The 26,045-nt window shown below is 40.5% G+C and overlaps 1 protein-coding gene across 1 annotated transcript in view; it reads left to right on the top strand.

Annotated features, from left to right (window-relative positions):
* The window catches only part of Cntnap2 (contactin associated protein like 2), a 2,135,903-nt gene that overhangs the window by 2,009,936 nt on the left and 99,922 nt on the right, over positions 1-26,045 (top strand). The window lies entirely within an intron of this gene.

The raw sequence follows: 26,045 nt of genomic DNA, 5'->3' as shown, positions 1-26,045 counted from the left end.
GCTGTGATTAGCATGGAGGGCATCGTAGGCAGTACCTGAAATGGAACTAGCATTATATGGTACCTATTATAAAGCAAGATGCAATTATCATCTCTCAGATTCGCTTTTTAAAATTTGTTCTTTGGGATATTGAAGGCCTCTGCCTATGTACAACAACTAATTTAACTTCTTCCCTCTGAATCACTCCTAAGAAAAGTGTCTAACGTCATTTGCAGATTATCAGGTCATGAAGTAGAGGACTCATCCCCTACATGTGACTGCATTTATAACCACCCTTGTCCTCCCTTCAATATAAGAAATGGGAGTTATCTAGATGAAAAGGCAGGTACTATTGCTCACAAGTATTTTTAGTGTTTTACATGAAGTCCACAAAATTTTTCTATTCTTGTGAGAGTGTCTGTCATGAAGTAGATGCCAGTGTCAGCATGAAGCATGGCCTACGTCTCAAGGGGGATAAAAGATCACTTATCCTGAGCCACATAGGCATGACCATGGCCAGATGGCCCCAAATAGAATGTCCCAGTGTGGAAATGATTACACAAGCTTTTATAGTCACAGGACATGCCGTAAATCAAGCACTTTTCAGACACATTGGTGAGACATGTTGATGGGTCACAGCAAGGCAGGGAACTTCTGTTTTATGTTTTATCTGATGATGTTTTTAGCCTGAGGATCGTGAAGGAATTCGGAACTTCTACCTGAGTGTAAACATGTTAAGTGGACAATGAATGGATAAGAGGGCTGGAGACAAGAGCGTGGCTCTGGATCTGCAACATTCCAACTGCCCCCAGTCCCAAGGTTCTCATCAGCCAACAAGCCTTTAAAATATTTGACATAGCTATGGCTTTCTTTCTGGGCACTTTAGCTCACAGTGGTAACATAGACTGTCCAGTGGACACTGCTGATGCTATTTCACCAGGCCACTTTCCCCACTGTGCAGTATGCCAATTTGGGAAGCCACAATGTTGTAAGGAGGGTGCTAGTTAGTTCCCAGCCGCTTAGCCCCAAAATAATCACACAGACACTGTATTATTTAAATCACTGCTTGGCCCATTAGCTCTAGCTTCTTATTGACTCTTACTTCTTAATTTAACCCATCTCCATTAATCTGTGCATCACCACAAGGTTGTGGCCTACCAGCAAAATTTCAGCACATCTGTCTCCAGCAGTAGTTCTATGGCTTCTCCCAGCATTCTTCTTCCCAGCATTCTCTTTAGTTTTCCCCCTCTACCTCTATTTTCTGCACAGGCCCAAGACAGTTTCTTTATTAACTAATGGCATTCACAGCATACAGAGGGAAATCCCGCATCACAAGTTTTTCGAAACTGAATTCACTCACACTGCAGCCAGACATGAGGAAAAGGAGCCTCTGAAACCACGTGCACCTCCCCAAGATGAGGTTAGGGGTTTTCATAAGACAAGGAAACAGGGTATTCTGAAGCATGAGGGGAGGTGATCAGAGAGGTAAAGAGGGGTGAAGTGATCAGTAGCCTGCATATGCAAACACTGTCTTTATCGCTCCTCATAGAATATATGTTCTGAAAACAGCCCTGATAGTGTGACCTGTGGGTGGAGTCTGGGGCCCTGTGATGTCAGAAGGTTGCCTGTCAATCACATATGCAGACCCAAAACACAGGGCCTCAACCAATGTGAGCTAGGCAAAGTTCTCTGGAAAACACAACCTAATCTGTCTTTACCAACGTGACCTACTGTTAATCCCAAAGATGGGAGAAGAAAGACCACTGACCAAAATCATCATGGCCAAATTAATTAAAGCAATCAATTAAACAAGCCTTTTTATTTGTGTGCACGGGCTGCCTCCCCCTAAGGAAGAGTTCAAGAGGTCAGCTTTAGATGTAAGGAAGACAAGGTTTTTATAGCTCAGGGGTGGGAGGTTTCCATATGGGAAATTTGTCAAGCAAAATAGTCAGGGTTACAGGAACAGAACATAGCAAGGTGGTCAAAACAAAGCAGTCATAGCAAGAGAGTCGTAACAACCTTTTGAAACAAAAGTAGGGTTGCCAGCTGGTATTACAAGTTTTGAAACAAAGGCATGATAGCAAGGTGCTCATAAGGTAGTCACAGGTGACCATAAGAACCTTTTGAAACAATGGCATGGTTGTCATTTCCCGGCACATGCAGTGCAGAGCTGTTTGTAGTTAAGGTTATAGATGGGGCATAGCCCAATCTTTGAGAAACAGATTTAATCATAAACAGGAATAAGCCTAGTTTGTCTTTACTATAACATGGCTTTCAAGCCTAAGATGGAGGTAGACTGGTTCATTACTGGCACACTTGAAACAAGTAGAGTCAAGTCAGCAGGGTCTCTCATTTTACTATTTCATTATGAGACTCCTGAAACTACTAGGTAGACCAAGAATAAGAGGCCAATGCCGCTGGAAGCTTCTTTGGGGTTTTCCTGGGTTCTAAAGAAAGAGCCTTCACTTGAGAGAGAAAACATCTCACACTTATTATAAAAAAAAAATAGTTTCATTATGGAGACTTGGTTACATCAGTCAGAGAGCATTAATTAAAATATGGTTGCAAGGTCACAGCTTGAGGAACTGAACTGAACTGTAATGAAAGTGATAATGGACATTTATAATAGCACTTCAGCTGTATTAACCCCCTTGACTTTCATCACAGTTCCAGGAAGGTGTTGAGATTCTTATCTCCCCTCAGAGATGACAAAAACCAGGCACAAATATGTAAAGTAGCTGCCCACTGCCACCTGGATTACAAGTAGCAGAACCAAACTTGGAACCAGGCAGGAAGACATGAAGACAGTTCTTGAGGAGTGTGCTGTTGTCTCTGGGACAGGAAACATAGAAGTGAAGATGAGGAAGACAGATAACAAGAACTGATGGGGGATGGATGCAGGCTAAGGCAGACCAACCCAACAAGCATTGAGTTTTCTATAGCATACCTGAAAGTGGGAAAGATGCTTCTATAGAACCGGGAACACATCCATCCTGTTGCTCAGTGAGACAGTTAGAACCCACAAAGTGTAGAATCAGTGTAGAACCCACAAAGGAAGGGCTACATACTCCAGGTTAGTAGAAAGGGCAATTGATAGCAAAGGTGAAATTGGAACAAAAATGAGAGCTGCAGTGCATTGACTGCCAGGCCTTAGAGCTTTGTACAGTGTGTACAAATAACTAAGTAGCTACCCTTTAATCCCTTGTGCCCTCAAAATAACATGTTGGCATGGTGTCAAATATAGGTTTAACTACATTGTACTTGTGGGTAGCTCCTAGTAGTTTTCTGCATTTGAAAGATCTTATGATTTTATGAAACAAGAAGACAAATTTGGTGACATATCTAATGTTGTATACATGAACATGATGAGTAAATATTGTAACAGCCCAATGAAACAAGATGTCATTATTATCCACTCTCACACATGAGACTGAGGGTTAATCATCTGATGTGTGGGAAAATGGCTTTGAAGGCATGCTACCCTGATTGTGCCCTATCTCATTAGAAGTGGGCCCAGGAGAAACTGGCTCTCATCCTCACTGATCAATGAGATCCCTGTCGATCAAGACAGGAGCAATGCTGAATGAATGATTGTTGAACCAATAATCCTGAAAAAAGAATCACAACAAATGGCATTGGCACAACACATGAGGGTGACATCGTGGGTGGTGACACACAGTAAGGTCAACACATGAGGGTGACATCGTGGGTGGTGACACACAGTAAGGTCAGCACAGAGATGATGTCAGTCCTCACCTGGTTTGCAGCTCTGTCCTTTGTTGTGGGTTTTTGCTTGCTTGCTTGCTTGCTTGCTTGCTTGCTTGCTTGCTTGCTTGCTTGCTTGCTTGCTTGCTTTGCTTTGCTTTGCTTTAGTCAGAGATCTGACAATAATGAACTAAAAAAGAATGCAGGCCTAAGAATCTGGCAGAGCTGGTTAGACTTAAGTGCAGGCCTGCCTGTGGAAAATAATCTTGGTCCTCTTGTGCTAATGCTTTGTGATTTAACCTCTGAGAGTCTCAGTTTCCTCAAATATATCATGGAAAACTCACACATCTGCCTCTGAGTTGTTAGTTCCCTGAGGATAAAGATTGTGGGCATTAAAAAAATAATTTATCAATAGTACCCAACCCAACATAAAACAAATGCTTAAAGAATATTTGTTGAGTAAATGAACTACCATTTTACTATTAATCTCGTAACATCTGAGAGAGGGCTTATCAATCCTATTGCTTGAAACACAAATAATAAAAGTATCACCACTGTTGGATGCTGGCTGTGGGCCCGCAATTGGGTTATATGCTGTATTTATAAATTCTTCCCAACACCACCCTAGACCTCTGCAGCCTCACCAGCCCCACTCTCTAGATACAATTGTACCCTTAGACTGTGATGATCAGGAAGGGCTCCAGACACTACCATAGGCAAAATCACCACCAGTTGAGTGCTCCTGGCTTAAAGAGACAGAGCTAATCCATGGGAAGATGGTGTAGGAAAAGCATGATGTTTGGTCCATGGCCTAGGCTCTGCTGCCTGATAACACCTGCACCCTTAGGAACAGTGGGGACGCAAGGAGGACAGCTGGTGCAGAAAAACACAATTCTGCTGCTAGAAGCAAAAAAGTCAGAGTGCAAAAACAAAGGCTGTACAAGTGGCTGGGGGCCCTGCTTTTTCACTACCTTTCAAGCTAGTAATCTTTAACTATGCCATCAGTACAGGCAGGACTCAGGGGAGTAATCCTAAATTTCCCTTTGAGCATAGTTCAGTGAAAAATGAACTATTTGCATTTTCCAGATAGATACCCGTCTGAAAAGATGAGTTGGGCTCCCAACAGATATCTCTTGCACTCCAAAGGCTTGACAACCCCTAGAGCACCCCGCTATTCAGTTGTTTCTTTACTAGGTCAACTGCTAATCAGTAAGTGATCCCATAAAAGGAGAAGGAGACAGATCTCATTAAGCTCATTAAGGCGCCCTGCTTAAGGAAGGTGTTTCTGAAGAATAGAAGAAGAGAGAGGCCTCATCAAGGACAATGTGAGCTTCAAAATGGGAGTGGGAACAAACGTGAGAACTTGGTCTGGCTGCCTCAGAAATTTAGCATAGATGCTCCTGCAATCCTGAGTCCTTAGCCAGATGTCAGACCCCAGCAATTAGCGAAGGCTCACGAAGTAGAAAATCCACCAGAACAAGTTGTGTCTACTTCTTGTCATTTACTACCTAAATGATGTCCTAGATTTTTATGAGTCTGGTTTTAAGCAGCAAGTTGTCTCTCAGGAAATGTAATTTGGTACCTAAGGGAGATGGAGAGGGCCCTGTGTCTGTCCCCCATTTCCAATAGTTCTATCAACACCTTGAGTAAAGACACTAACACCATGTTTAATAGCAACACACGCTTGAGAGGAATGATCTAATGTTCAGGATAACAAAAACCTTTCAAATGTACCTTGACAAGGTAGAAAGATGGGATACAAATAATGGGGTGTAATGTGATAGAGATTAAACTATTCCACACTTAGAAAGAATAAAAAAAATTAAAGGAGATCAGAGATTCCCAGAGTCAAGAAAAACCTCAGGTGAATGGTGTGAGCACCATTCTTCAGTAACTGATTCTTCAATGAATCTAACACAGAGCCACTAGGGAGATGGTGTCTGCAGTGTCTGGAGTAGATTGGCAGTCTTCTGAGACGACCAGATAGATACAGACCCATAACCAAAAGGCCCAGGAAGAGTTACTCAGACTGAGTTATGACTGGAGACAAGCTGAAGAATTAGTTGGTCAGGCCCACTCAACTGGCTGGAACAGACACAGGGAATACAAGTTTGAAGGGAGAAATTCCATCTCTACAAGTGGGATGATCTCCTCCTTACAAACAAGATGATAATGAAGTCTGTATGCTAGAGAGTATTCCAGATACTAAGGAGCTTTTCAGACTAAGTAAATCCAAACTAGATGAAGCCTGTATGCCTTTGAAACTCCACGAAGTCTAGTGGGAATATGCTTCTGTGAAGGAGTGAGCAATGCAGTATCTGTTTGAGAGATGAGATGCTAACTATATTCTGGATTGCTTGATATCATCTACTGTATGACTATATAACAGGTGTGAATTTCAATTCAGTATACTGAGCATCGCATCACTATAAATTCTGTTATTGAACAGACAGTCAATGTGCTCAGGGTGGCAGTATTTATTTTCATTTTAGAGAGTGATTAGCCATTTTTTATTAATTTTTCAAGCGAACTCTTTGTGCCACTGTTGTGACTCAGACTCATGTAAAATCACAATGAAGTGGGTCTATTCATTATAAAAGGACAATGTAGCCTCTCTGCTTGCATCCGAGAAGCCACCCTTGGGGAGAAACCAACTACTCAAGTTGAGTAACCCTTGTTTTACTGACCATTACGGCTTCTCGGCTGCAGGAACTGGGGTAGGGTAGTAAAATCCAAGGTGACTTTTTACACTGAGTTTTATATAGTTTGTAAGTCATACTGGTCCCAGATTCTAACATTGCCTAACTGCTTTACTGTCCAAAGCCACTCTGGTAGAAAATGTGTCTCCTGGTAACCATTGTGTGCACTCCATTGCCATCCATACTCCAAATGTGACAATCCCTGGCAATAAGAAATCCTCATATTCTCGGGCTTCCCACTCCTTCTAGAACTTTGGCAGTACTTCACACAACAGAAAGTAACATATTTAATTTTTCAACCCTTGATCAAAGCTGTGGTAGGCATTACACAGCTCACTGAAAATTTCTGGCCAAGGAATTATGAACTGAAAAAGTGTGTACCACTTCCAAGACAGAACATTCCATTGCAGATCCAAGGCCCCCTAAAGCTTCCTGTTCCCTTGTCACTCTGGCAGGGTGACTCATAAACCTCAAGTGGTGCTTATTCTACATGCTCAGGTCCTGTGACCACAATGAAAAGAGAACCCCTTTTATTCATGATGAATATATGGCATGAAAAAAAAACCCTTTGTTTTGTAAGCCACGATGACTACAGGACTGTTTTTTTACTATGGCACAGCCTAACCTGCTCCAATTGGCACATGAAGATTGCCATAAAGAGGAGACTTTGTTTCCTCATACTTGGACTTCAGGTCTTTAACTATGTGACATAAGCAAGCTACTTCTGCTTCTCATCTTGGTTATCTGTTTCCTCTGTGTAAACTAACAACAGCTATGCCCTAACTTCAAAAAATAAGATTTAGCAGGCAACATAGTATATGCCCCATATTATGTCTATAATACATAATAGTGATTTCTAATCCTTTGAAATTAAACAAATATATATTCATCATATCCAGTGTGGGGCATTGTGTAAGGAACTGGACATTTCGGTAGTGTCAAACTCTCCCAGTTTCTCTCTTTGGAAGGCTCAGATTTTAGCTGGAAGAGAAGAGAAGGTGAGGCAGTTAGAACAGCAAGTGGCAAGACTGGGAGAAGATGGTCTAGGTGTTGCAGAGCAGTCTAGCCAGAGATTGAGAGGTTCAGCACCATGCTACTGTGAAATCTAAGAGCCAAGAATGAAATGCAAAACACTGGGGGGATCACTCTTACTGCCTGTGCTCCACAGTCAAGGTGGCAACAAGGCCAAGTGAATTCTTTTACCTTGGATCACAAGAATGTGTGTATATGTTAGTTATGTAAAAGTGACATTATTTAGGCTAGAATGCATGAGGCATATTGACAGCTAGCATAAGAGCATTGGGAACATTCTTGGTGTCTGGAGCCACTTGCCCATGTACCATTCTAGCAATTTGATCTGAGTAGGTCTGAGTAGGAAAAGCTGCCCTAAAGAACTCTGAGGCAGTCATAGAACTTCTGATTGCAGATAACATCAGATAAGCCATTTATAAATAATCACTCAGAGAGTTAATATTAATTATAAATGTTTGGCCAATGGCTCAGGCTTATTACTAGCTAGCTCTTAACCCATTTCTGTAGGTGAAGACTGCTTGTTCATTTCCCACCTACCCAGATCCAAATAATAACACAGAAACCATATTAATTGCAACACTCTTTGGCCATTAGCTTATACATATTTCTAGCAAACTCTTACATCTTAAATTAACCTATTTCTCTTAATTTATAAATCACCACAGGCTGTGGCCTACCAACAAGGTTCTGACTGGTGGCTGGTGTCTTTCTCCTTCAGCAGTTACATGGTGTCTCTTTGACTCTGCCTACTTTCTCCCTCTATCTCTGGATTTTGCCTGGCTTTATTCTGCCCTGCCATAGTCCTAAAGCAGATTCTTTATTAACCAATGGTAATAAAATATATTCACAGCATACAGAGGAGAATCCCACATCACATTTCTATTAATCTGTTTATTGCCACATGGCTGTGACATTACCTCATTTTCTTCCTTGGCGACTAGCTGGCATCCCTTAGACTCCACCTTCTTTTTCCCTATTTCTTTGGATTTCCTGCCTGGATCTATCTTGCCCTGTCATAGGCCAAAAGAGCTTATTTATCAACCAGTGAGAGCAACACATTTTCACAGCATACAGAAGGACATCCCACATCCTTACAACATCTTCTACTGCCATGCACAGAATAACTTGACTGTTCAAGGAAATGCAGTGTTTTTATATGCCTGTGATGAACTGATCCTCCAGGATCACAAGGACTACCGGCTATGTATCTGGCTTAAGTTGACCCCTTTATCACTTAAATATACCTTTCTGCTTGAGCTATTCTTTCTCAAACACAAATGCTCATTCTCTCTAGTGGCATGCTTCATTTGTTCCATCCTTTTCTTGCTTCTTTTTTCCCTTTCTTCCTTTCTTTCTTTTCTCTTTATGATAGAATTCCATGTAGCTCAGGCTTACCTCAAACTCCCTATGTATTCACGGATGACCCTGAACTTCTGATTCTCTGGCCCTCACTTCCTGAGTAATAGGACTACAGGCATGTACTAGAATATTCAGTATATGTGGTGCTGGGGATCAAACCCAGGGCTTCAACCATGCTAGGAAAGTACTATACAGATTGAGCAACACATACACACACACACACACACACACACACACACACACACACACACTTTTATTTTCTATAGAAGGATGGCCAGGCATATAAAGAACCAAAGAAAGAAGGCAGCGGCATATAGGCTATATATCTACACAATGTGAGAATAGGGAAGGAGTTGAATTTATACCAGCCCTTGAATTTGCACAACCTAGCAGCTGCTGGCCAGCAGCCTAGCACTCTGTGTCTTCTATTGTCACTACATGCTCTTCAAGCCATGGGGGTTAAACCCTACGGTAGTTGAACTTTGAGTTCCACAGGGCATCTGCCCTCATCTTTGTCATTACTACTGTCCCCTCATCTCCCATTTGGGACAAATCCATGAGTCTCTGTCATATCCTCCATGTTCCCCATGAAAACCTGTCAATATCCACACATCAGGCCCATGGTAGATTTGGTGGTATCTACCACAGAATCCATGCGTCTTGAACAAAAGTTGAAAATCTTGCTGCTACTTTTGTCTCCTCACATAATTGAGCTGGCCCCTGTTGCTACAGGTCCCCCTACACAGTCTATCCCAAAAGACCTAGGACGGGGAGTACAAAAGCCTTGCCCTGAGTCTTCCTCACCTTCCAATGTCTCGTCTACTCTGCACCTCATTCTTTGCTCATAGATCTCTTGGCCTTTACACTGGAACAATGTTTGCTTGTACTTTCTATACAAGCCGACCAACTTACAAAAACATAATGGTTTCAAATATCAGCTCCATGTTTTCTGAAGATGGGGTAGCTCTGCCTTGACTCTTCTCATCCTGGGACCAGAACTATCACAAACATGTTCATCCCAAGACTGCAAACCCACTCTTGCAAGCAGTTTTCAACCTTTTGATTTTCGTCCCACCACCAATATCCATAGGCTCTGCTTCTTCCACGAGAGGGATAGAAAAACCACAGAGCAAAGGACACAGGGAGAAGTGAAGAACCAGGGCCACCCATGTGGACCCAAAGTTAATCATTGTCATCTAGTCTTCTGTAGCTAAGAGATACCTTCTGCCCTCTCCTTGTTAAGTAGGAGTGCACGCTGTCTCTGAATATCTCTGTGGCATGGTTTCTCCAAGCACTGCAAGCTGTGAATAAAGACACATGGGAACATAACTGACTTGCTCAAAAGTGTGTGGGTGCTTATTGTTCTGTGTTGCCCAGACAATAGATGGTAGTCATACTTATGGTTGGAATGAGTATGTTTAAGAAAGCTGAAGGCAAGGGACAAATAGCAAGAGAAGGAGAGGAGGGGATTCAAAACATCTGGCAGAAATCAATTGTGAAAGCCAAGGCAGTCACCTAGATGTCTCACTAAGCTTTCGCTCCATGGAGGAGCTTCCATGGCCGAACTTCTGGCCTCTCCTTCCCACTGCAGCCATTTTTATATCACGAGGCAAACAATGGCAGTAACCTTCATTGGAAATGGTTCACTTTACAGGTGTTCTCGGGGCTGTTTTCTTCTTGTCACAGAACTAGTGTAGGGGCCACCTATCCCAAGACAAAGCAGGATAATTTGAAACAAACATGTTTGGGTCTTAAATGAGGTTGGGAAAACCCTCCCTCCCAATCCAGCCTCGGAACAAGCACAGAGCACATGACAGTTTTAGTGATACACTGTACATTACATTTATGGGTGCCAGGTGATGAACAGGCGATGAATAAAACATGAAACCCTCTGTCATTAAGCTGTGTGTTTTCTAATGGATGTAGACAAAGAATGAGAAGAGATTTGTGGAGTAGAAGTGTTAGCTAGCTGTAAGTGCTAAGAAGAAAGAAAATAAGGAGGATGGTAACAGAGAGAGAAGGCACACACAAAGATGGCCAGAAAAGCCCTCTTTGAGGCAGTAAAGTTCAAGAAGTGTCCTGAGTGAAATGGGAGTGACAGAGTTGAAATCTGTGGCCTTACATGAAGGCTGAGGGCAATTGAAAATCTATATGAGGCGAGGGTAAGTCTGGCTTGTCCAAGGGTGAAGGAAAACCCGAGATCAATGGGCAAAGTTGGAGGAAACGGAGGAGTAAGAGAGTCAGAAGCCAGATTGTGCCGACGGAGACCAAGTAGAAGGTCTGAGCATGTGTGCAGTATGATCTGATGTATGTATTAGAAAGGGCATGCCAACTGCCTGTCCCATTTTACCTAGAGAAGAAGGGTCAGGCAGGTGGAAGGCCAAGATGAATACAGAAACCGGTCACAAGGCAGGTGCTGAGTTGATATAAGAGAGAACGGAGTTTGAACTACAGGAAGTGTAGTGGTGGTGATGGAGATGTCCTTAAGGGTCCTTTATCCATGGGAGAGCACCCAGCAGGTATCTTGGGGATGAGTGCCTGAGACACTAACACATATAAGGGACAAAAAGAAGCATCCAGAAGAGAAAGCCAGAGTTGCCACTGTTCACTGCTTTATTTCCTGCTTCAGCCAGTGCAGACTGAGAAATACACAGGGATCGGCCATCATTACAGCTGATGACTCTGGTCTTCTTTTCAAATTGTTATTGGAGAGAAAGACTAATATATGTCTTAAGATGGAAATAGAGAGAATGTGACAGTGGAATTGCCTGCTACTATATTCAGAGTGAGACCCTGATGGAGACTCACTTCTGGTAATTCATCTTCACCTCCGAAACAAGGGAGGCAGCATATTGATAAATGAACACTTGGCGTTCATTTAATTGAAATTTCAGGTCAGTTGCCTTTGGGTTTTATTATAAAGACAGAGGCGGCAGTTAAACATGGATGGGAAATATGTTTTAAGTGATAAGCAAGGAATACCATTAAAGTGGGTGAGGGGAAATTAGGAAATTGTGAGAAGAATTAAGAAATTATGAGAAATGAGAGGAAATAAAGAAAAGATGATGCTTTCTTCATGTTTGTTTGGTTTAGAAGAATATCCCCAGTGCTTTATCTTGAAGGTTGACTGCTCATTTTTTTACTTGCACTAATTTCCACTCTTACACATTTATTCTTTATTATGATTAAACTTTATTATGATTCCTCATAGATTTATAAGAGACCCAGAGGCATAACTGATGGGCATGTTACTGTCTTACAGCTGAGGAAAACAAGGTCCACTAAGTTTGAGCTACTTGACCACGTTTGTGTACCCAGCATCTCAATATTGTTGCCAACATAACACTCTATTGTAATCATTTTTACTTGTCACCCAGATGTAGCTTTAGCAATTAAAATGAATACTTAGAGTATCAGGGCCTAACAGACATTGTGCCATGTTGTGTTACCAGCAACCGGGCTGCGTCCCCAGCACCCGGCCACCCACATGGCTAGCTTTACCCGAAATAATTACACGGAAACTGTATTCTCTTACATATTAATCTAACCCATTTCTATTAATCTTTGTAGCCCACGAGTTGGCTAACCAGGAAAGATCTTAACCTGCGTCTGTCTGGAGTGGGACAATCATGGCGACTCTCTGACTCAGCTTCTTTCTCCCAGCCCTCTGTTCTGTTTACTCCACCCACTTAAGGGTTGGCCTATCAAGGGGCCTAGGCAGTTTCTTTATTAATAAGAAATCACTCCTACATCAGTGCGAGAAGTTTACCTGTCACATTTGCTGAGGGTGCCTAAGCAGGCTTTTCTGTACCTGAGTTCCAGTTTCTTAACAGTGAATGTAATCACACCACTATCCTAGCTTTGTCATGAAAATGGAACCTGGCATTGGATATGGCGGGTTTGGAGTAGCGCCAGGCCCATAGCAAATATCGAGCACCCCCTGGGTTGTATTGCAGCTTGAAATATCTGGGTCCCCTGATACCTGATGAAGCCAGTAACCCAGGAGTCAGAGTGATGGGAGAAGAAAAAGCTTTTTTGGCAACAAGCCAGTGGGTTGAAAACAAAGGCTTTCACACAAACCCCGTCTTGCCAGGAGTCACAGACACAATTGCTTAAATGGCGTTTCACAGGGTCTGATTTTAGTTATAGCCAGGTAGATACTAGAATGGTCATTAAATCTTTTAGTAATTAATTGTCTTGATGGGATTTTGAGGTTGGTGGCAAGCCACGGGGCATGCCAGGAGTTCCTGGTTCCTGCAGACCTAAAGACAGATAACTGATAAGAAGGTCGTACAGCTGCTGGTGGTCTTCATTTTTCTTTGTTCATTCCAAGCAAAGCTGGTTCTATATGTTGTGTGGAGTGTCCGGCACAGAGGCGGGAGGCCAGAAGGAGCAGTGAGAAACTGGCTTACTGTTGCAGGACTGAACTAACCCCTGTGTGAGCCTCACTACAAGCAGGGAGTCTTAAAGGCAGCTCTGACCCCAGGACTGGTCACTCACATCAACAAGTGACCAGTAGAAAAATTAGTAACCTTTTGATTAAGAATACTATTATCTCTCCCCCTTGCTTTTCAAATTTGAAATTTTGTTTTACTAACAAAAGCATACAAATAAATCATTTAGTCTTGAAGCAATTCTACTTTAACGATTGACATCAGTAGCAGGGCAATCACTGCTGTCCCAGCACCTCAGCCCACCGCCTTTAACACAGGGACATACTCGACTACTCAATTATTTAGAAATAAATAAGCATTTTGAAACCAAAATTTCACATACTGCATCTCCCAAAAATGTTCCGGGACATGGAAAATGTTGGCATATTTCTATATTCATGAAGTTGTCCATTATTATTCAGGATTTCTTATTTGTGAATTATTCTGCATAATAAACGTTCTTGGTAAACTAGGAGCAGTACCTGTGGTGCCTTTGCAATGCAGAAAGTATCATCAGTGTGTCTATTCTCCATGAGGTCACAATGCAGAAAGTATCATCAGTGTGTATACTCTCCATGAGGTCACAGGCTATGCTCTGCCTTGTTTCATTTCTGATATAGTAAACTGCCATTTTTATGATTGGCATAAGGTCATGCTTCTTGCATTTTTGTACTTTTTAATGGTGACTTTGCCATTCAAAATGTCCCTAAGTGGAGTATTAAAATGCGGTCTCCTGTTCCTGAGCACAAGGAGGCCGTGACATGTTAGAGAAGATATATATATCATATATATTATATCATATATATTATATATATACATATATATCATATATATATTAGCTAAGCTTTATTCCACCACGAATTATAGCACTGTTGGCTGTGAACTCGATGTCAGAAAGTCAGTAATACAGGTTAAAACAGATGCTATGAGACAGAAGCAAACACAAAACAAAGCTCTGGGACAATTACTTGATGAATCACTATAACTAGGCACTTCCGGGAGCCTAATTTTGTATTTCCTTTAAGAACATATCCAACAGTCCCAATTCTGTCTTGTCATGACTATATGGAACATAAAAACTGTGTATCCCAGAGGCTGGCAGCATTGTTTCTAACTGCTGTCACCTACATGTGATGACACAGTACATAAGGTAGTCTTAATTTATGATGCCCATCCATAGCTAGTCTTCCATATGATACCGTGGAGAGCTGTTGTTTCTGTATTAAGTAGAGGGACACATCCAGCCAGTGTCCCCAGGAAGAGAACCTGACTTCCTACCTTGTCATTTCACATTGTCTCCTAGAACACAAACTGGAGCTTTCACTCGCTCTACTACATCTTAGGGTCCAGGGAAGGAACATGGCAGGCATATTTGGGGAACTGACTCCATAAGAAGTCTTTGCATCATGCTCCTGATAGCCTAGAATTTAGACCTGGGGACCCGCAATAACGAAGTAGAGCAATCAGAATTCAAATCACCCTTCATGGGAATAGTCCTCCTTGAAGTTCTGCAGCAAAGCAGAGGAAGGGAGAAGAATCAGATTCTGATAGGCAGGTTGATGCCGGCCGGGGATGTCCCTCAACAGCGTCATAGCCATCCATGTCTGAAAGGACTCGTGACCCCGCTGGCTTTTCTACAATAGGTCAAAGGAAGAATAGAGCAGGCTTAAAGTGTTTGCTAATAGGTGTTATCCAGCTCTTAAAACCCCGTACTGTATGAACAATCTTGTCATTCTTTGTATGGAAAAAAAGCAGCATTTGTAGCAAATATTTGTATGACCATTAGAATATGAATATGAATCCACAGGTATGGAAGACAGCCCCATCACCTCCTTTCTTGCATGTGGATGGTGCTTGTGGCATTGAATTCTTTCTGCAGATATGAACCGTTTGCTCATTCTCCACTGTGATTAGGTCACCCCTCTTCTCCTTGTTTATCATATCCCTCACTCACCCAGCATCCAGGCTGCCTCCGCTGCAAAGCCAGTCACTAGCTGTCTCATCTCTACATGCAGAGACAAACCTGTCAGCATCCTGTCAGCCTCAGGTTGCTTTCTCATCTCTGAGGACGGTCAGTCATTGAAGACAAAGGACTATTTCCAGCATCCTTCTTGGGTTTATATCCATGGGATATTACTCATGTGTCTTTACAAAGGAGAAATCTTGACTGCAAAAGATTTCTGTGAAGGAATGGTTTGGGTGTGTCCTTGATGCATTTTTTTTAACTTCTTTTCATGTAACTGGGCAGCACATATCAAACTTGATTTGTCCATGAATGTAGACCCTGTGCCCCGAGTGCTATGAGGTGAGTTCTAAGGAACTGAGGATTTGGTACTGTCCTGTAGTTAGGAATCTCCACAAAACACAAAAAGCTGTAGCTGCAGGTTAAGAGAGCATCTTAACCAAGTCCGATGCTGTTAGCGCAGGGAAGTTAACAGTCACAAAGGAGCAGCTGATGATACACAGGCAGAACAGCTTGTTTTGCCACTCCATGGTGTCCGCATACAGCAAAGCATCATATCATCATACGTACACAATTCTTATTTGGTAATAAAACAGAAAGAGAAAACATTAAAGACGTATGCAAATTACCTTAAGTTATGAGAATAAAATTCCCAAAGGCCAAAGCAAAGGAGAAGAGGGGGGAATAAAAAGAGAAAAGGAGGTAAGAATAGAGGAAAGACCGTTTCCCAACTTCATCTCATCTGTCCCAGGAGGAGCCTACACTCTAAGCCAGTTCTGTGTCTCCACAATTTCCTCCTTTTTTACTTTCATTTGAAACTGAAAGGAGTTTTAACCAGAAAGTATGTAATTTTTTTTCATTTGGTCAAATACAAAACTGATACATAATCAAGAATTTAAAAAAAGCATAAGTAAAAAAAGACAAGATCTCCTGAGTAAATTGGGAGCATGGGGACCTTCGGGAAGGGTTGAAGGGGGGAGGGAAAAGGCAAGGAGGGGAGCAGAGAAAAATGTAAAGTTCAATAAAAATCAACTTTAAAAAAGGAAAAAAAAAGAATGATTACAATAGGCATACCACCGGAGGTATGGAGAATACTTTGTAAAAATCCCTTAGGATCTAGTCCTATAAATTTATCAACAAAAATTTGGGCAATGGTGGAGGCATCCAAATCGAGAAATGATTTAGCAAAAGTAAATCCTATATTATTATGTCAGTGGTCAATGAGAGATTGAGCAGAGGCATTGCCTAAAAGATAAGCTTGAATAACCTTTCATTTATGTAAAGAATCACTAAAAGTCAAATCAGTAATGCAAAAAGTGGTTGAATTGCAATCACAATGCAAGGTAATTTGTTCTTGCGAAGATAAGTATTTCTTTCCCAATCATCCCACAGTTTGCTTAAGTACATCAATCTCTGTGTGAAGTTGAGCATCTATTCGAGCTTGCTGAATCCAGAGTTCATGAGAGTCTTTATGCCGTTGCTCTACAAAGCGTTTTGTTTGCAAAGATGTGTGTAAAGCAATACCAGCCACATACGCAGTAGCATCAACAGCAATAAGGTTAAGAATTACAGCTATTACTATACCTTTATTCTTTTTAATATCTTTTTGAAGAATTCTACAACAATATGATCTAGAGGATTTTGAGTCCAAGAATGATCCAAGTTTACAGGCAGCTAAATATGTATACGCTGCTGTAATATCATATGTGATTGATTATGAGGATTAAATTTAACAGAGGAATTAATACATGAATACAGTTGACAATCATAACAACGAATGCCAGTTGTAAAATTGATTCTTTCAACTAAAAATACATATGGTAGTGGCACATAAGCAATAACATTAGTACTTCTAAACAAGGTAAATTTAAAAGTACAAGCTGATACTGCTGTTCCAATAAATGAGTCATTAAAAAGCTGAACAGGCTTTAAGGCAGCCATGATCTTTCAAATATGCGTCAGAATTGCAATAGGGACTGTGAGTAAGGCAATGTGATTATCACTGGTTCCTCCATCTCCCTATGCCAATAGGAACTGTGAGTAAGGCAATGTGATTATCACTGATTCCTCCATCTCCCTATGCCAGAAGACGGCTTCCAGTTATTTCAGTCTCGGCTCGATTCATCCTGGTCACATTAAGCAAATCACAAGTGGTAATATTCCATTCAGAACAAAGCATTAATAAATTGACCATATGGGCCCCAATTGATCCATTTATTTTGAATTATTTTGCCAACTTTGTCCAAACAAGTCTTTCAAATAAATGGCTAATATTTTAAGCTATCATATGTAAAATCTGGACACATAGGATACGGTAATTTGTCAATTTTAATAATATTGTCCCAGGTCTGATTAATGCACCATGCTGAAAGTCCTTGAAGACAAGTAGGAGACCTGCCAATTTTAATACCAGGGTGTAACCAATGCTGAAATCCTATTGAAGAACAAGGACCATTTCCAAAACATATTGGCTCCCTTTTATCCACATGAGTCAAATTATATGGAGTCCCATCAAAATTATTTAGATAAGTCAAGTTATTCCAAGGAGAAGAGAGGATAATGGGAATGGTATACACTAACACATCAGTATCTCCCCAAAAGACAGGCTCAAACATAGGTGGGTTACGGACATAACCCCAATAACTCATAGCTGATCCCTGAACAGAAGAGACAGTTAACAGAGCACACATGGGCAGAAAAAGATGTTCAGCTGTAACTGGTCTTCCGGACTGCTAGACAAAAATCTGACCTTGGGCTGCAAGAGATTTCACCTGACACCATGTTGGTAAAGGTGAAGACCTATGTCGTCAAGGTCACTTTTATAGAGATAAGTGTGCCATGGCCAATACTGGAATGTCTTCCACGACTGGAGGGCCATCATTACAACATTGCACTCCTGTCTTCAGTTTCTGCTCCTTTCTGAGCCCTGATCCAGTGGCCATAATTGTTTCCCATCCTGCATAGAGACAAGACCAGATCCTCTCCCTTTCACCACTAGCAATGCAGGCTACCATTCAGCATCTATGGCAATTTTGGCCCAAATTTTTTCTGCCGGTTCAGCATTTTTGGGGTGTTTACAAAATGTCTCTCTGCTCTAGTTAAAATATCTCCTTTGGGCAGATTCAAGAAATTTAATATAAGTAACACCTGATGTAAACAGCTCTCACATTGTTCTGAAAATCCACATTAATTCTATACCATAATCTTCCTTTCTTCTCCTTTTTAATTTTTTAATTTGTTGTTTCAAGGTATGATGAGCATGTTCAACCATAGCTTGACCTTGTGGATACTATTTAATACTTGTTACATGAACAATATTATACCATTTACAGAACTTAGCAAATTTTTTTGGAAGAATAAACATGTCCATTATCTGTTTTAATAAGAGAAGGAACACCCAATATGGAAAACACTTCTAATAAATGTTGTATAACATGATTTGTGCATTTTCCAGCCAAAGGGATAGCCCATATAAATGATGAAAAAGTAGCTATGGTCACATGGATGAAAGATAAATGTACAAATTTTGAAATATGAGGAACATCCATTTGCCAAATTTTATTGATTGAGATCCTTGAGAATTAACCCCCTGAGGAATAGATATATATATGCAACGGATGGCAAATTCGGCAATCTAAAATAATTTGTATGGAATTTTATATTGGACATGTGGATGATTAGCATTCGTATGTAAATGTTCATGTTCTTCTTGAGCAGAGGGAAAAGTTACTAATTTGTCCACTTGAGCATTTTTAAATATCCAGGCAAATTTGTATGTGATGATACATGGGTAATAAAAATGTAGGAAATTCTATTCTGAATAAAATCTTGTAATAATAATTAAAGTTAACAAAGAATGTTTAGTGGGATGGAGTACAGCATTAAAAATATTTTGTACAACTCCTATAACATAAGTCGAATCTGCTACAACTTTTAGTTCTTGAGGAAAATTTTGAAGGGCTTTAATAACAGTAAACAGTTCATTTTATTGTACTGAAGAATAATCTGTAAATTTTACCCACTACTTAGATTTTGTCCAATAAGCATTTATTCTCTTGTCTAAAATTTCTTTTAAGATGACCTGTTTGCTCATATCCAAAGCATTTTAAACCTTTCGAATTTTTATTTTCCTTTTGTAAATTATGATAAGTGGTGGCCATAGTTTCAGCAAATAATTGTGTTTTTCTACTTTTAGAAAACTTTTCTACTGTTTCTAGTTTTGCCTACTTTCATATAACTATTGATATTCCCTGTTTTTTTTACTGGTATAATCCTCACTGGCATTTTCATATGCTAGCATGTTAAGAAGTTGTTTTCTTGCCTCTTCTCCAATTACAGTTCTTCCTGTTGTTTGGTTTAGCATAGCCAGGAATTCAACATAAGGCGCATTAGGTTTCTGGATAACTTTAGTCCAGGAACCATAGTTCTCTCCCGCGGGGTGAAGGTACTCCCATGCTTCCATGCCTCTTTCTCTCAGTTGTTCATGTATTTATTTCAGCTGGGGGATTAGCCTGCTGATTAGGGTCATCAGAAGCTCCTGTGCCTGTTTACATAGGAAAAGTAATTTCCCTTAGCGCAGGATGGTTGCTGACTGTATTAGTTTGAGCTTTTTCAACACAAAGGTCAGAAAACTACATCTGCCATTGCAAATATTTCAGTTGCTTTAGAAAGGAATGACAGACTACCTTCCAATCTTCTGTAACCAAATTTCCATGTCTGACCATGTCAATGAGCATTTCTTTAACATAATGAGACTGAGGACCATATAAAGTGACAGCTTTCTTTAATCAAGCAATGTCATCTACATTAATTTCTTCATTTTGAGCAGGCTGAGCAAGACCACCTTGTGGAGGAGGCTGAATTACAGGATAAGCAAGTATCTCAGAATCTGTATGGTCAGATCCTGGATCTGAATCAGATAAAGAAGCCAAATTCAATAGTTTTTTTTTAGATTTTTTTAGACATGGTCATAACTGGTGCAGCTGGTACTACTTTTTGTTTTGACTCAGTGGCCAGCTTTTTTATTTGCTTTTTTAGACAATTAAGTTTCTCCAAAACGGATTGCAAATCCAAACTAGTTTTCTTGATTAAGCTTTCTTAGTCCTCTACAATTTGCTCTTTGTTTTTTTTTTTTGACCCACGTCCAAATTTTTTTAAGATTTATTTATTTATTAAGCATACAATGTACTGCTGGCAAGGAAGGCACCAGGTCTCATTGCAGATGGTTGTGAGCCACCATGGGGTTGCTGGTAATTGAATTTGGGTCCTCTGGAAGAGCAGCCAGTGCTCTTACCCTCTGAGCCATCTCCCCAGCCCCACATCTAAATTTTTTTACGGATGGACTACCCCTTTCCCACATCTGTCACTAACTGCTCTTCTGTCATAGCTTTAAAAACAGCAAAAATCGTAGACCAAAATCAGACAGGTATTTTCTCATTCTATCTCAGGGCCTTTTCAACATTAGTTTGAATTCTTTGCCAAGTATTTATATCTAAAGTGTCTCTTCTGGAAACCAAGGATTATATTCCTTAATTACTTCTACACACATTTCTAAATCAGAAAAAGAAAAAGAAACACCATGAGTTTTTAGTAAATACCTTAGCATAGCAAGATAAGAAGAAGACTTACCTTGTTCCATTATCCTGTAATAAAGATTACTTACCTGGTTAAGTAATTTACCTGGTTAATGTTTTTAGACCCTTCCTGACTTTTCCTCTTCAGGGTCCCTATTCAGGCGCCACTTGTTAACATCTAGTGTGTTGGGGTCCCTGGGTAAGAGTCTCGCACAGATCAGGACACAGAGGACACAGAGTATGAACAACTGCATAACAAGCTTTATTTTGTATGGCTTTTTATACGGACTAACAAGCATTACCTCAACTCTGAAACCCCCCTTTACTCACGTGCATGATCATGAGAAACTCTTTCTCACCTTGCAAGAAACAATACCTCAATAAATAACAGTAATAAAAATGAAACGAAGTACATAGAAACAAGGCAAAAAGTATACAGAAGCAAAGCACTTCCTTAATCTATATCAGGTAGAATGTGAAGAACTGAGCTCAAAGGCTACTTCCTTATCCAGGGTACAGATTCTGACAGAATGTTTGAGAAATGGGTAGAGAAAGTATGCTTTCATCTATGCTTGGTTTGCCAAGCAACCATTTCCCAAATTTGTCCCAGAAGGAGCCTCACTCTAAGCCAGTTCTGTATCTCCACAGGAAGGAAGGGAGGAAAGAAAAGAAGGAAAAGAGAGAGGGAGGGAAAGACAGAGGGAGAGAAAGGAGAGAGGGAGAGAAAGAAGGAGAGGGAGAGAGGGAAGATGGAAGGAGGGAGGAAGGAAAAACCAAAGGAGGGAGGAAGGAAGGGAGGGAGGGAGGGAGGAAGGGAGGGCAAGCAGACAAGTTCTCCACATCTCAGAAGCAGTCATGGCTCATGTCATTTTATTCCTTTAGTGCACTGAGATAAAAGTTGACAATGGTCACACCATTCCATATTTTACCCTAAAAGCAAAGGGGCAGGGAGTTCAGATGGATGCTATCTAGAACCAGGAAATCCTGTTTTTCTTGCTATAAATAAAATGAAATACAGGTTTTCACAAAAGGAAAATTTCCACATTCCTTTAATGAAAGAGAGCAGCCCCAGAGGAGGAAGAAAATGTCCAACTCAACTCTTAGGAGAAAAGAAAGTTTGTTTAATTCTTTAAGTCACAACAAAACTGCTAGAAAATTTGGTGTTCAGCCATTTCATCTGTTCAGAATATTTACGGGCACAATATAGAAAATGCTAACTTCTTCAAGTTCTCTATAATGCTTGAAGTTCAAGATAGGTCAAAACTGACAGGTTCCAAGCAATCAAAACCATTTTGAGGGACACATTTGGTTGTTCATGTGGTAGTTGTAGCATGTTAGGCCACTAGCAGAGTTTAGAGGGCCAAGAAACTGGCTCTTAAAAAAAGAAAGAATAAATCCAGTGTGCTAAGGAGAGCGGGGATTTGGGCTCCCTCCCTATTCACCAGTATGACCTTGTCTTTTGGGGTTTCTTTTATGAAATAATGGATGTTACAGTGAAATAATGGATGTTACAGATGCTTCATGTGGACTAAACACAAGACCAAAAACTTGGAAAGCTGGCTGCCCCAATCTCTCCAGATCTACCTCAACATCTGGTCTCAGCAGCTGTCTACACCATGCTGAGCCCCTTCATTAGCTGTTCCGAGCCATGCAACAGACGGGACAGTTGGAGCTAGCAAGTGGCAGATGGCTGTGGTTGCCTGAGCCTCCTCCCCGTGTTAAAGCATGAAAAGAAAACACAGTTTTTAGCCAAGATGATTGACAAAATTATTTTAGAGAGAATGACCTAAATCTGCTAACCTAATTTGAATTGATTTTTCTAGTACAGCATAAGTCTTCACCATAATCTCATTATGCACATGTAAGTACACACCTACATACATTCTCACACATTACAAACCTGTCTTTAATGTGTTGCTGGGTTTTTTTCCCCTCTATTGTTTGCATGTCAGGAGGGAACTAAGGTATTAGGGTAAGGTAGCAATTGAGTTGACCTACAAACCCGCTGCCTAACTAGTATAATGACTGCTGGTGTAGGGTTATGTGTCTGAGTTTTAAGGGCCTGTTGACCAGTTCATGATACTAGACATAAAGAGCCTGGTATAGCGACAGGTCAAAGCTACTCAACAAACTAAGATTACAGACCAATCTCAGAAAGGTTCTACTAACCATTGGGGTATAGACCCTCTGTGATTGGTCTAAAAGTAACAAGTCCATTGGCAAAATCAGGCTATCCAGCATATGCTTGTCATCCTCTTACTTATGACACACCATAAAAGATGAATGGCAGTACTGGTGTGAGAGGAGCTATAAGGCAAACTATGGTCTAAGACCCTGTGTTGCAACTTGGAAGGGAAGCGCAAAGGGTGCTTGCTACCGCCAATGTCCATGCCCCACAGCACCCCAACAGACCCTCCATCTAGGTGGCATCCCAACCCTTCAGAGAGCTGATCTCCAAAATATCCAAAGAATTCAAGAAGTTGGTCATCAAATGAACAAATAATCCAATAAAAAAAATGGAGTACAGACCTAAACAGAGAACTCTCAACAGAGGAATCTAAAATGTTTGATTAAGGAATTGCTCGACATTCTTAGTCATCAGAGAAATGCAAATGAAAACAACTCTGAGATTCCATCTTACACCTGTAAGAATGGCCCAAATCAAAAACACTGATGACAACTTATGCTGGAGAGGATGTGTGGTAAAGAACACTCCTGGATTGCTGGTGGGAGTGCAAGCTGGTACAGCCTCTTTGGATATCAGTGTGGTTATTTCTCACAAAATTAGGAAACAACCTTCCTTAAGGGAACTGTTTTTAAAACATTAAACATTTTTTAAATTAAAGACTTTCTCCTAATGACTTACATGTATGACAAAAGGATAGTGGACTATGTTAGTGGCACATAAAAACCCAATTCTAATTTTATTTTTTTGGACATTACTTGTGCATTTATTTTTAGAGTTTTAATTTTTAATGTTTGATAAGTATTAAATATATAAGTGTATGGCTATATAAGTAAACATGCATATGATAACACATGGATACATAAATATACATAATTTATATGTAGATATATAAATATATTATGATAAATTTAAACCTTTTAATTATAGCTTTTTAAAAATCTTAAAATGTATGGTATGTATTAAATGTGTATGTATATGTGTGTACATGTTTTTGTAGGGGAGTGTGGGCACTATTGTGGGGTCAATGGACAACCTCAAGTGTAGGTTCTTGCCTCCCACCTTGTCTGGGGCAAGTTCTCCTACTATTCACTTCATACACCAGGCTGTATGCCTGTGACATTCGGAAGATGCTCCTCTCTCTTTTTTTCCCATCTTTCTGTAGGAGCTCTGGGCTTACAGGTCCGTGCTAACATACCCAGCTTTGTGTGGGTTCTAGAGCTCTGAATTCAAATCCTCTTGGAGGCCCTCAGCTACCCACCCAGCTTAATGATAGTTTTAATGTAATTAACATAGTAAAAAAAAAACTTTATGTGTGTACTAACTTTACCATTTTGACTAACTGTGATAACTTGCAAAATAGCCACACCAGAACCCCAAATCTATTATCTTCTATTCATAGTGCAGTGTAATTATACTGCCTACTATAATGAACTTCCCACATTTTCATATTTAACTAAAGTAACTTCTATTCTCTAGGCAAAAGATTATACTAGTGCTAAAAAAAGGAAGACCTATGTGGCAATTTCTTCTCTTTATGAACACTAATTTCATAGCACTTTAACAAATTTGAAGTGACAGAAGTAAACATGTGTACCTTCCATCATCTAGAATTTGCATATTTTGTAATCTATAGCCCATCTAAGAACTGAGGACAGGTTAAAATTATGCTTAGCAATTAGCATTTGTGTTGCCTCTGTTTTACCCTTATAAATCACCTAGACACCAAAAACAGTCAACTTGGTAACCATTTGCCTGAGGTCTTAACGTTAGTTATGGATGGAGGAACCATCACCTTTTTCTACTGTAATGAATCCTGGCATACATTTTAAAACTACTGAAGATGAAATTATTGTTTACTATTACCTTTTATGTTTTGTTTTGCTTTGTTTTAGAGACAGTGTTATTTTATGTAGCCCTGGATGTCCTGGAACTCTCTATGTAGGCTGGCCTCATACTCGGTGATCCTCCTGCCTCTCTCTCTCAAGTGCTGCCATTACATGCTACTTGTGTAGTATAGTTAAATGTGGATGTGTGATTGTGTATAAATTTTAATAAGTTATAAAAACAATGTTACTCTCATCAACTCTGAAAACAACCTAGGAAAATCGGAAACTTTCACTCATAAAGAATTTAATCTTAGTCTTCTTTTCCCTTTTTTTCTTTTCATATTTTTTATTTAAAAATTCACTTTTCATTTTACTTACCAACCCCAGTTCCCCTTTCCTCCCCTTCTCTTGCCCCCGCCCCCTTCCTATCCCCCATCCACTCCTCAGAGGGCTACGATCTTCCTTGGGGAGTCAAGGTCTGGGATACCAATTTGAGGCAGGACCAAGTCCTTCCACCCCATATCAAGGCTGAGCAGGTATCCCAACATAGAGAATGGGCTCCAAAAAGCCAGTTCATGCACCTGGAATAGGTCCTGCTGCAACTGCCAGGGAAACCCCTAAACAGATCAAGCCACATAACTATGACCCACATTCAGATAGTGTAGTTCGGTCCCATGCAGCTTCCACCAGCTGTTGGTCCATAATCCATGAGATCCCAATAGCTTGGGTCAGCATCTCTGTGGTTTTCCCCATCATGCTCTTGACTCCCCTTATTCAAATAATCCCTCCTTTCTTTCTTTAACTGAACTCCAGGAGCTCAGTCCACTGCTTGGCTGTGGGTTACTACATCTTCTTGCATTTGCTTCCATTCATACTGGATATAGGTTTTATAAATACAATTAAGGAAGGAAGTAATCTGATTAAAAGGTAAAGCCCTTTCTGATACCCTCTCCACTATTGCTAGGAGCCTTAGCTGGAGTTATCTTTGTGGATTCCTAAGAATTTCTCTTATACCAGATTTCTCCCTAACCCCTCTATCAAAATATCTCTTTCATTGCTCTCCCTCTCCATATCTCCCCAAACTCGATTTTCTTGATCCCGCATGTTCCCATCTCCTATCCCCTCCCTTCCACTCCCCTCCTCAGTTTGCCCAGGAGATCTTACCTACTTTCCTCCTATGGCCCTCCATATGTGTCCCTCTTAGGGTAACCCATTTTACCTAGATTCTCTGGATTGTGGATTGTAGCTGGGTTATCCTTTGCTTTACATCTAATATACACTTATGAGT

Source organism: Microtus ochrogaster, linkage group LG12, assembly GCF_000317375.1.
Source record: "Microtus ochrogaster isolate Prairie Vole_2 linkage group LG12, MicOch1.0, whole genome shotgun sequence".
NCBI lineage: Eukaryota > Metazoa > Chordata > Mammalia > Rodentia > Cricetidae > Microtus > Microtus ochrogaster.
The sequence above is the reverse complement of the archived record's forward strand: the minus strand, read 5'-3'. Positions and strand labels throughout refer to the sequence as shown.